Source organism: Schistocerca americana, chromosome 1 (assembly GCF_021461395.2).
Source record: "Schistocerca americana isolate TAMUIC-IGC-003095 chromosome 1, iqSchAmer2.1, whole genome shotgun sequence".
Taxonomy (NCBI): domain Eukaryota; kingdom Metazoa; phylum Arthropoda; class Insecta; order Orthoptera; family Acrididae; genus Schistocerca; species Schistocerca americana.
Window position 1 is genome coordinate 952,921,185 of NC_060119.1, and position 9,164 is coordinate 952,930,348.

The window sequence follows — 9,164 nt, forward strand, 5'->3', positions numbered from 1 at the left end:
GGCCATCTGTAACGCTGAGGCACGCAAGACTCCCCACCAACGGCAAGGTCCATGGTTCGTTGGTGGGGGGGGGGGGGGGAGGGGGGAAGGGGGTGGATTAATATAAGTATTTCAATATTGTTGAACTTTAAAGCAGAAGTCTTCACGCAAGCTTGGTAAACATGTTCAATAAATATGATTTTTGTTTTGCCAGCGCGTTAGTGTAGATGAGTTGGCTGACAACTTGTTGAGTGATCCCTGAACGTACGTTAACTGTTTTGATAAAAGGCTAGTTAGGTATTTCACTTTTGTAGTATTTTATGATTTGCTAAGAGAGCTACTTGATGATTTGCATTTTTGTTAGATTAGTGAGGTTAAATAATACTTGCTGTTTAAGTCTCATTGTTTGTGAATCAGCTGTGAGTAACGTGACTTCAGTTGCCAGATTTTTTTGAAAAGATAATGTTAACTTGCAATATAATTTTGCTAAAAAAATGAAAACTCAGTGTTAGTAATTCACCATAATCAGTAACACCTGTCAGTCCAGATCATATATTTTTCAAAGAAGTTAGATTTTGTTAAATGTTCTCGTTAATTAGCCAAAACAATTTCATGTGCATTTCGAAGTATTATGGCCAGCATTGCACACTGCTGAGCCTGTAATTATTTTTTTAATGAGAGACCAGAGTATATAGCGTTACTCCGTTGCTGCTTTAGAGGTAAGACAATACAAATATCTGTAAGCACTTGCTACCATTCAGAGTATTCCATTCACAAAAGAATAATGTTACTAAATATCCAAAAGATTTTCATTTTTTAACGAACGTTCCGTCTTTTTGGTAACTAATCTCGGACCATCTGGTCAATTTTCAAATCACGGCTTTACGTGTAAGTGTAATCATACATCTCTCATCACACGTGAGTAACCAAATATTCACTATGCCTCACCAGTAATCAATGCATTCACTGTGACATTCCTCTTCAAATGAACTGTCTACTGAGATCTTCACTACTGCAGTGTAGCTGCAGAGAACTTCAGGCGTATCTATTCATTCCCTAGTTCTTCCGTATCCGACTTCTTCGTGCAATAATTCTTTCTGATTAATCTCATAAGCTTCAGCCTACTCTTCGTCTTTACTAAACTGTTTTCGGAGTCCATATCTGCTCCTGGAACCGCCTTAAAATCCAGTATCTGATTACGGAATCTCTTCCGACGATGATGTGATCTAACTGAAATCTTCCCCTATCACCCAGCCTATTCCAAATATACCTCCTCCTCCTCCTGTGATTCGCGAGCAGAGTAGTATCTATTACTAACTAATATTTACTACATGACTCGATTAGCCCTTCTTCTCTCTCTTTCCTATTACAAAAGTTGTGTTCTCCCGTAACCCTCTCTTCTACTCCTACCGCTATTAACCACATTCCAATCCCCCATGACTATTAGATTTTCATGTCCCCTTACGTACTGAACTACCCATACAGTGTCCCCATATACTTGCTGTATCTCTTCGGCTTCTGCATTCAACGTCGTCATGTTCACTTGAACTATCGTTGTTGGTGTTTATTTTCTGATGAGCACAACCCTGTCGCAGAGCTGTTCAAAGCATTGCACACTCTGCCCTACCTCCGTATTCATAACGAATCCTACTCCCCATTATACCTTTTTATGCTGCTGTTGGCATTACCCTACACTCATGAGTGTCTTCTACCCATTTCACTTCGTTGTCACCATATTTAGACTGAGACTTTGCATTTCTATTTTCATGTTTCCTATCTTCTCCACCACGTTCACACTTCCGACCATAAACGCCCCTACTCGTAAAATTTTTCTCTTTCAAATTTCATTCAATCTTTTTCACATGGTCACCACTCACCTTGGCAGTCCCCTCCTGGAGATCCGAAGAAAGGATTAGTTCGGGATCTTCGGCCTATAGAGAGATCGTCATGAAAATTTTTTCAGTTCCAGGCCACACTTCCTGTGGGCACACATTGTGTCTTTAATGCACTGGTTTCAATTGTCTTCTGTATCCTGATGCCGTTGATACGGGGGAGTTTCCAACAACAAGGGCAGGAGAGTGCCCTGAGCCTCCATTTGCTCCTCCGTCGTCTTTGAAAAAGTCGTTACCACAACGAGCAGTTACCAATGCTCCTTAATCAAAAGATTTTGCGAGAAACCAAGAATGTAAGTCAGAATGAGATTTTCAGTCTGCAGCGGAGTGTGCGCTGATATGAAACTTCCTGGCAGATTAAAACTGTGTGCCCGACCGAGACTCGAACTCGGGATCTTTGCCTTTCGCGGGCAAGCGCTCTACCAACTGAGCTACCGAAGCACGACCCACGCCCGGTACTCACAGCTTTACTTCTGCCAGTACCTCGTCTCCTACCTTCCAAACTTTACAGAAGCTCTCCAGCGAACCTTGCAGAACTAGCACTCCTGAAAGAAAGGATATCGCGGAGACATGGCCTAGCCACAGCCTGGGGGATGTTTCCAGAAACTTCTGTAAAGTTAGGAAGGTAGTTGACGAGGTACTGGCAGAAGTACAGCTGTGAGTACCGGGCGTGAGTCGTGCTTCGGTAGCTCAGTTGGTAGAGCACTTGCCCGTGAAAGGCAAAGGACCCGAGTTCGAGTCTCGGTCGGGCACACAGTTTTAATCTGCCAGGAAGTTTCAAGAATGTAAGTAGTTTGTTTCATTTTTGCCATTTTCAACACGGCACCCTAGGTAGCCGCAAGTCCATTACCAATACCAGTAAAAATTAATTTTGTTTTAAAACGGATCTGTAGTTATTTCTCGTACTAAGAGTTTTTCGACAACATACATGCAAATTTTATGTTGACCCAGAATATAAGTTTTTAAATTATTTAACTTCTCACATTTGACGACTCCAGGGTGGAAGACGTACAGGAAATAAATCCGTAAATGGCTGTCACTAGTGGCCATACACAATACATGCATTCCATATTGCCACAGAGCAGTACTTTTGTAACCTCCCCACAAAAAATAACAATGTTACATAATAAATGAAAATGGAGCCAAGTGTAACCTCCTCACACAAAAATTAATGAATGATAATTGACTATGAACCCACACAATAATTTTGATTAAATGATGAACCATGAACGAAATGTAACCTTCCAAATGAAATAATAATGTCTGGTAAATTTTATAAGGACAGCAGCGCTGACCTTCGGCCCTGTATTCTGAGTGAAAAAGCAAAAATTCTTACCTCAATGAAACTGCAATTATATCTGCTCTTAATTATACATTCTTCGACACAGCTTCGTGCAATGCTGGCGAATATTTTTTTCTAATTCTTGGAAGGAATGGTCATGTAAATATTCTTTAAATTTAAATGAATGCTTTTCTTTAAAAAATTACTTTATATTATGGAAATTATTATTGAGGCATCTTTTTGGAACAAATTAAATTGCAATTAACATACATTATTAAATATGCGAAAGGCTGCTTCTTTACCTTCTACAACAATACTCATCCTCCAGAGTCCTGACCAGAGTCGAGAGCAGAGCACACAGCCGACGCATGCCGACTCCCACAGGCTACTCGTGTCCACTCGCTACTAAAGCCGACCGACTACTACTGTCGACTCGCGCAGACTAGCGCAGACTCGCAACAAGCAACAACTAACAATAAACTACTCTCTGGTCAGAGATTCTGTCATGCCTCGCCCATCGCCGGCGAAGCATACACCTTACACCTTACATCTTAATGTATACATTCTTCAGTAAGCTCCATAAATTCGCTTCCTGATTTAGAATTTCAATGTAACTATCACAATAAAACCCATTAAAGTTTTACTGACTGCAGGGATGCCGCTCTACATTGCTTTATGTTCACTAACAACTGGCGGAAACTTTTTCTGCACTTCATGCCTACGTTCACATCTAAACATCAGCTATATTTTCAGCTACAAAGCTCATAAATACCGACATCCAGTCCGCACTTAACGATATGTGCACACTTCAAATTTGAAGTTCGTGGTATAAAAATTAATGTTACTTTAGTTCCTCATCCTTCAGTTATTCACACGGTGCACGCTCACTAACAGTATTTATATCGAACCAACGAAATTCTGATCTGAAATCATAACGAATCCTGTTTACTAACAGTCAAATGTGCTCACTGTATTCAATGATCGCTTATGCTCGGCAAAGTATTACACAGTTCTTTGCTTCTCAGCGAGTTAGTGTCTCCAGGCAAAGCCTGCGTAACACCTCACTCGGTATAGCGATATGGAGCCAGAAAAACAATTTTCACTTCAGCTAGCGAAACAAAAGAATCATTCACACTGAATATTAACTATTATGTAAGTTTTTACAGTCTGTTCTATCAGACTCTTCCTAGACAAGATGCGTTACGGAGCATATAAACGAAATTTCTGAGTCACTGGAGAGACGTACATATGCTATCAGAACTAAACACCAGCTCACCTGTACTTTCGCCTGCGCAGTTTGTCTACCAGCACCAGAGAGTGGGTCTGTGACATTGAGACTAGGGCCAGTGAACTTTGTGCCTGTTGTCATATAACTAAAGACTTCACTTACTTGGCCAGTCACAAGCCTTTAATGAATTTATGCATAATAACAAAATGTATTGTCTAAAGGTTTCATACAAATTGTTCAGGTGTGTAAAGGACCCATGTTACTTTCTCTTTCTTGATACAAATACATTTAAAGAAATGGCGTACAAGGAAACAAGTTTTAAACCTAATTTTGATATCAAAATTCCTATGGCCCAGGATGACAAAATTAAATATATATAAATTCCATCCAGTTCTAAACTAGTATCGTTTGATGACACCAGCTTATTTACAAATCTTCCTAATGATGAATCCATAAACATATTAATAGATCTTTGGCATAGTTCCTAAGTGTCCTGTAGAATTACATTACATAATTGATGTTACTCAAACTTGTGTAAAATACAATTACTCCGCTTTCAAAACAGGTGTTACAGAATGAATGGTGGCCTAGCAATGGTTACACGTCTTACTCCTATACAACTTGAAATTTCGAACAAGGTTTCGTACAGGAAGAGCCACTGAATTTTAGAATTAAATGCTGGTTCACATACGTGTGTGTCGTATCGTGTTTGTGGACCAATACTACAAGACAGACACATTACTAAAGCATTTAAACTACAGCACAAGAAAATTCAGTTCGCAATGGAGCTGGGAGGCTGTTCTATAAATTTCCTGGATCTTAATATGAATTTGAGTACAAGAAAACATATTTTGAGCAGTTACAGAAAAAACATAGCTACTGATACAGTAATCCCTGCGAGCTCCCAACATCTACGTAGCCCAAACCATGCAGCTTTCCATTCAATGGCGCATCGCCTCATGTCTGTTCCATTATCCAAATCAGCCTTTGAAACAGAACTGCAAACCATCAAACAAATCGCTTTCAGCAATGGCTATAGCTTTGCCCTGATTGATAATATTCTACGAAAAAAGAAAATGAATAAAATTGCACCGCTTCTGTACGCTGGCAAACAGCAATCACTCAGTCGTTTCAAAGCCTGGTGCAAAATTCCTTACACTGGCAACGTTTCAGACAATTTTGCAAAAATGATTAAATCTCGCAACTACGAATTTGCACTTTGGAATACAAATAAAAAATACAATTTTCAATGGTAAAGACAAAATGCAATCCTGGCACGCACTGTTGTACATAAAATCACTTGCAAGCAGTGTTAAGTGTATACTGGAGACCCAGGCAGAGCTGTTACAATTAGTATACGTGAACGAGAGAGAAACTGGGTATAAGGGAAGAAAGTTTCGACCTTTTCTGATCATTTTATTTAGCAGAAAATCATTCAAATGATGTAGAATGTGAAGTTCTACATTTTGTCAAAGAAGGAGAGAGATATGAGCCTATTGTAAATAATGGAAATCAAGAAACACATGACACAGAATGTCAGCCCATTATTAAATGATGAGACTCAGTTTCCGTTTTCTCCCTTATTAAATTAAGTCTCTGTTGCAAATACTAGATAAAACACTAAATTCGTTTTATGTCTCATCATTTTACACACGTTTCTCCAAATAAAAACTTCATTTACTCTCCCTTTCTTCAGTTAATTTTCCTACTAAGAACTGTCATTTTTGTGTCTTCTGTACAAATGATATCTGTGTGAGACGTACTTTATGTTTATCTATGTTTGTGATAGTTAGTTGTCACCTGAAGAAGGTCTGAGAAGCCGAAACCCGGTTCGTCACCAAATACATACAATTTCAGAGAACACTAGGGACTGTTCTGCTGTTTAATTTTATTATCATGTTCTGCTAAACACTGTAGAGAAATTCGATTAATGTTAAATAAAAACTTTATTTGTGGAAAATTACTCCATCCCCACTGGAGGAGGTGCTCAGCGAAGTGAGTTCTGTTCTATGCAATCGTCACCATGATGCAAAGGTCTGAGTATTTTATGTCATGCTTGGTTATTTAAACATGATGTATTTCATCAGGTTGAATACAGTCACGTAACGCTCTTCTCGGAAATTTTTCTTCGTCGATTTATGGGAGCAGTGTATTCAAAGCCACGCCTTTCTGTGGTGAAAAGTGTCTAACGTCAAATATTAACACAGCATTACACGAAGCAGCACAATGAGAACACTATGTGAAGGAAACCCAGGTCCTTTCTTGGTGTTCTAAACGACCGATCTCTACTGTGAGAGATTTCCATTCTTTCATTCATTCCAGAACATCTGAGGTTTAAAAGGAGAATGAATCTTTAGAAATGAATTACTTTGGATACATTGAAATCCAACGACTGTATTTCTTTTTTCCTTTTTCTCGGCCAGTGTTCGGTACTGAAGACCAGATTTTCATTAACAAAAAGTGCGACCGGGAAGAATTTGTGATTTTAAGCTGCGGATTATCTCCAACGGCTGAGTGCTGCCTCTAATTGAGGTCCGCTCTGCCGTCTGCCTCGGGGCGACATAGTAGGCGCCCTCTGCTGGCCACACGATCATCTCCTTCCGTCCCCATCCCCTACATATCCTTTACACACACGCGCGCATTTCTTTATTACTCTGACACTTGAATCATATATGAGGTTTACGTAGTGACCCCCTACAGAATTTTGGTAGGTTCTTTGTATCATATTCGCTATTATGATATGCACTGAAGTACCCAACGTTTTGTCCGTTATATAACATGGCTCTTCTGAATGTACCTAGAAATTTTAGGTTTGGTAATGAACAGTGTGCTAGGCGTGACGCAAACGTTGACATCGGGCTGTAAAACATATCAATCTCTCTCCATCAGCGTTTTGTCTTTTGGTTTCTAAATTCATTATTCATTCGCCCTTATAAAGTCATTGTAAATTTTCTTAACAATATAAAAAAAGCTGTAGGACTCATTTTTATCTATCTCTATCAGTTATTATTAAATATAAGAATTAATGAGAACTAATAACACGAATTTATCTACTTTACTCACAAATCGGAGTAGTCGCGCGGTTAGAGGCGCCATTTCACGGATTGCGTGGCCACTCCTGCCGGAGGTTCGAATCCTCCCTCGGACATCGGTGTATGTGTTGTCCTTAGCAAAAGTTGGTTGAAGTAGTGTGTAAGTCTAGGGACCGATGACCTCAACAGTTTGGTCCCTTAGGAATTCACAAACACATAATTCGGTTTGTTACAGTTTTGTTGGGAGAAACATTGACAGCTTGAAATTTCAATTCTGTATATATGCGTTTATATATTTTCTGTTTACAATTATGTATTCTTGCAATCGCGTGTTGTCGATGGCTAAACAGGGTACAAACTCTGAAGGCCAAATAAAATAAACTTTTATTTCGCATTCACACTCTTTCCCTTCGCTAAATCGCGACCACATCTTGTAAACATAACCTACGCCTCGGGCTATGTTTCAGATAAGCTTAGAATTACAATCCATTCAGAATGGAGGAAAGCACTAACACACACAAGCTGAGGCGCGGATACGACAGAGTACGTCAATGGATTAACATTCTTACCCTTGCCTTTATGGGGTACATTTTGTTAGCTAGGAATAAGTGATACTTTTATAAAATGGGGTAAATGTACTCTAATTTCTCTACCTCAAATTAGTAACTAAAATATTCACAAAAGTATACTACACGTGAGACGCACGCTATTTATAGGTTTTACTTCTTATAAAATAAAATAAATAGTGCTCTCTTAAACGAAAGAGCGGAAAGAAAATGTGAAATTAATCGTTTCGACGACTAGGATGCTTTTAGAAACTATGTTATTATCTAAGTTTTCATATAAAAACAGGTAAATGCGAAAAGAGCTGACATCAGTAAATTTTTTACCAGGAAACGTTTCGCACAAGTAAAGCAATGACGTGCAACGCCATGGCGTATTCTACTTGCTGTTTGATTTGGTGGCAGTCCAAATGTGTAAGCGTATGGTTTCCCAGCATGGTAAGGACTTCAAGTTTTCCAGTCAGAGTGCCGAGTTGCGACACTGCGACGTGTCGACTGTGTCATCATCTTCTGGTAAAGCGTAAATTTTCATTTCCATTGTTACTCATAAGGACATTACATACGTTCCATGTTTACTACAGTGTTTGGTGCCATGAACTAACGCGCATTTGCGCTGAGTTGTGAAAATGTCTCAGCTACGTGGTATAGTCTAGACAAGTTATATTCTGCTTTAAACGAACCAGTCGGTCGTCAAGTCGCAAGAGGTGGCCAAGCTGACACTGTTTTATGCCGCAACGCACAAACCACCCATTTCAAACCCCAGACAACCACCAGTACTTGTTCCTTGGACCGGGGTGCCTGCTAATGAAAACTTTCTCTCTAACTCCAGTACCTGAGTTGAGATAACTTCTTGGGTAGTTGAGAAGTCTTTCTTACATTTCTCTCTCTCTTATAGATTGCTGTTCCAGTTCTCAGTGTATGTTCTATGAAGGTACTCATGGTGTCTTGTACCTTAGAATACTTTCGTAGATGCAGAAAGTCTTGCTGTCACTTTTTCACCGCGAGGCTGAAGTTGAGTAGGCACGGCTCCAGCTATTCTTCCGAGTACATAACATTCTTAAAGGAAAGGGATAAATAATCTTTCCCATCCTTTGTATGTAAATTTCATTAACACGATTTCTATCCATAAGAGGTAACATCCTATTCCGAAAATAACTCGGAAATTTGTGCATCAGATTATAAATAAAA

The 9,164-nt window shown here is 39.3% G+C and overlaps 1 non-coding gene across 1 annotated transcript; it reads left to right on the top strand.

The window, feature by feature from the left end:
* The first annotated feature begins 2,549 nt into the window (after window positions 1–2,549).
* Trnas-uga lies at window positions 2,550–2,624 on the top strand. The gene has a single exon. It is a non-coding gene; the product is annotated as a tRNA-Ser (tRNA).
* Window positions 2,625–9,164: the final 6,540 nt, after the last annotated feature.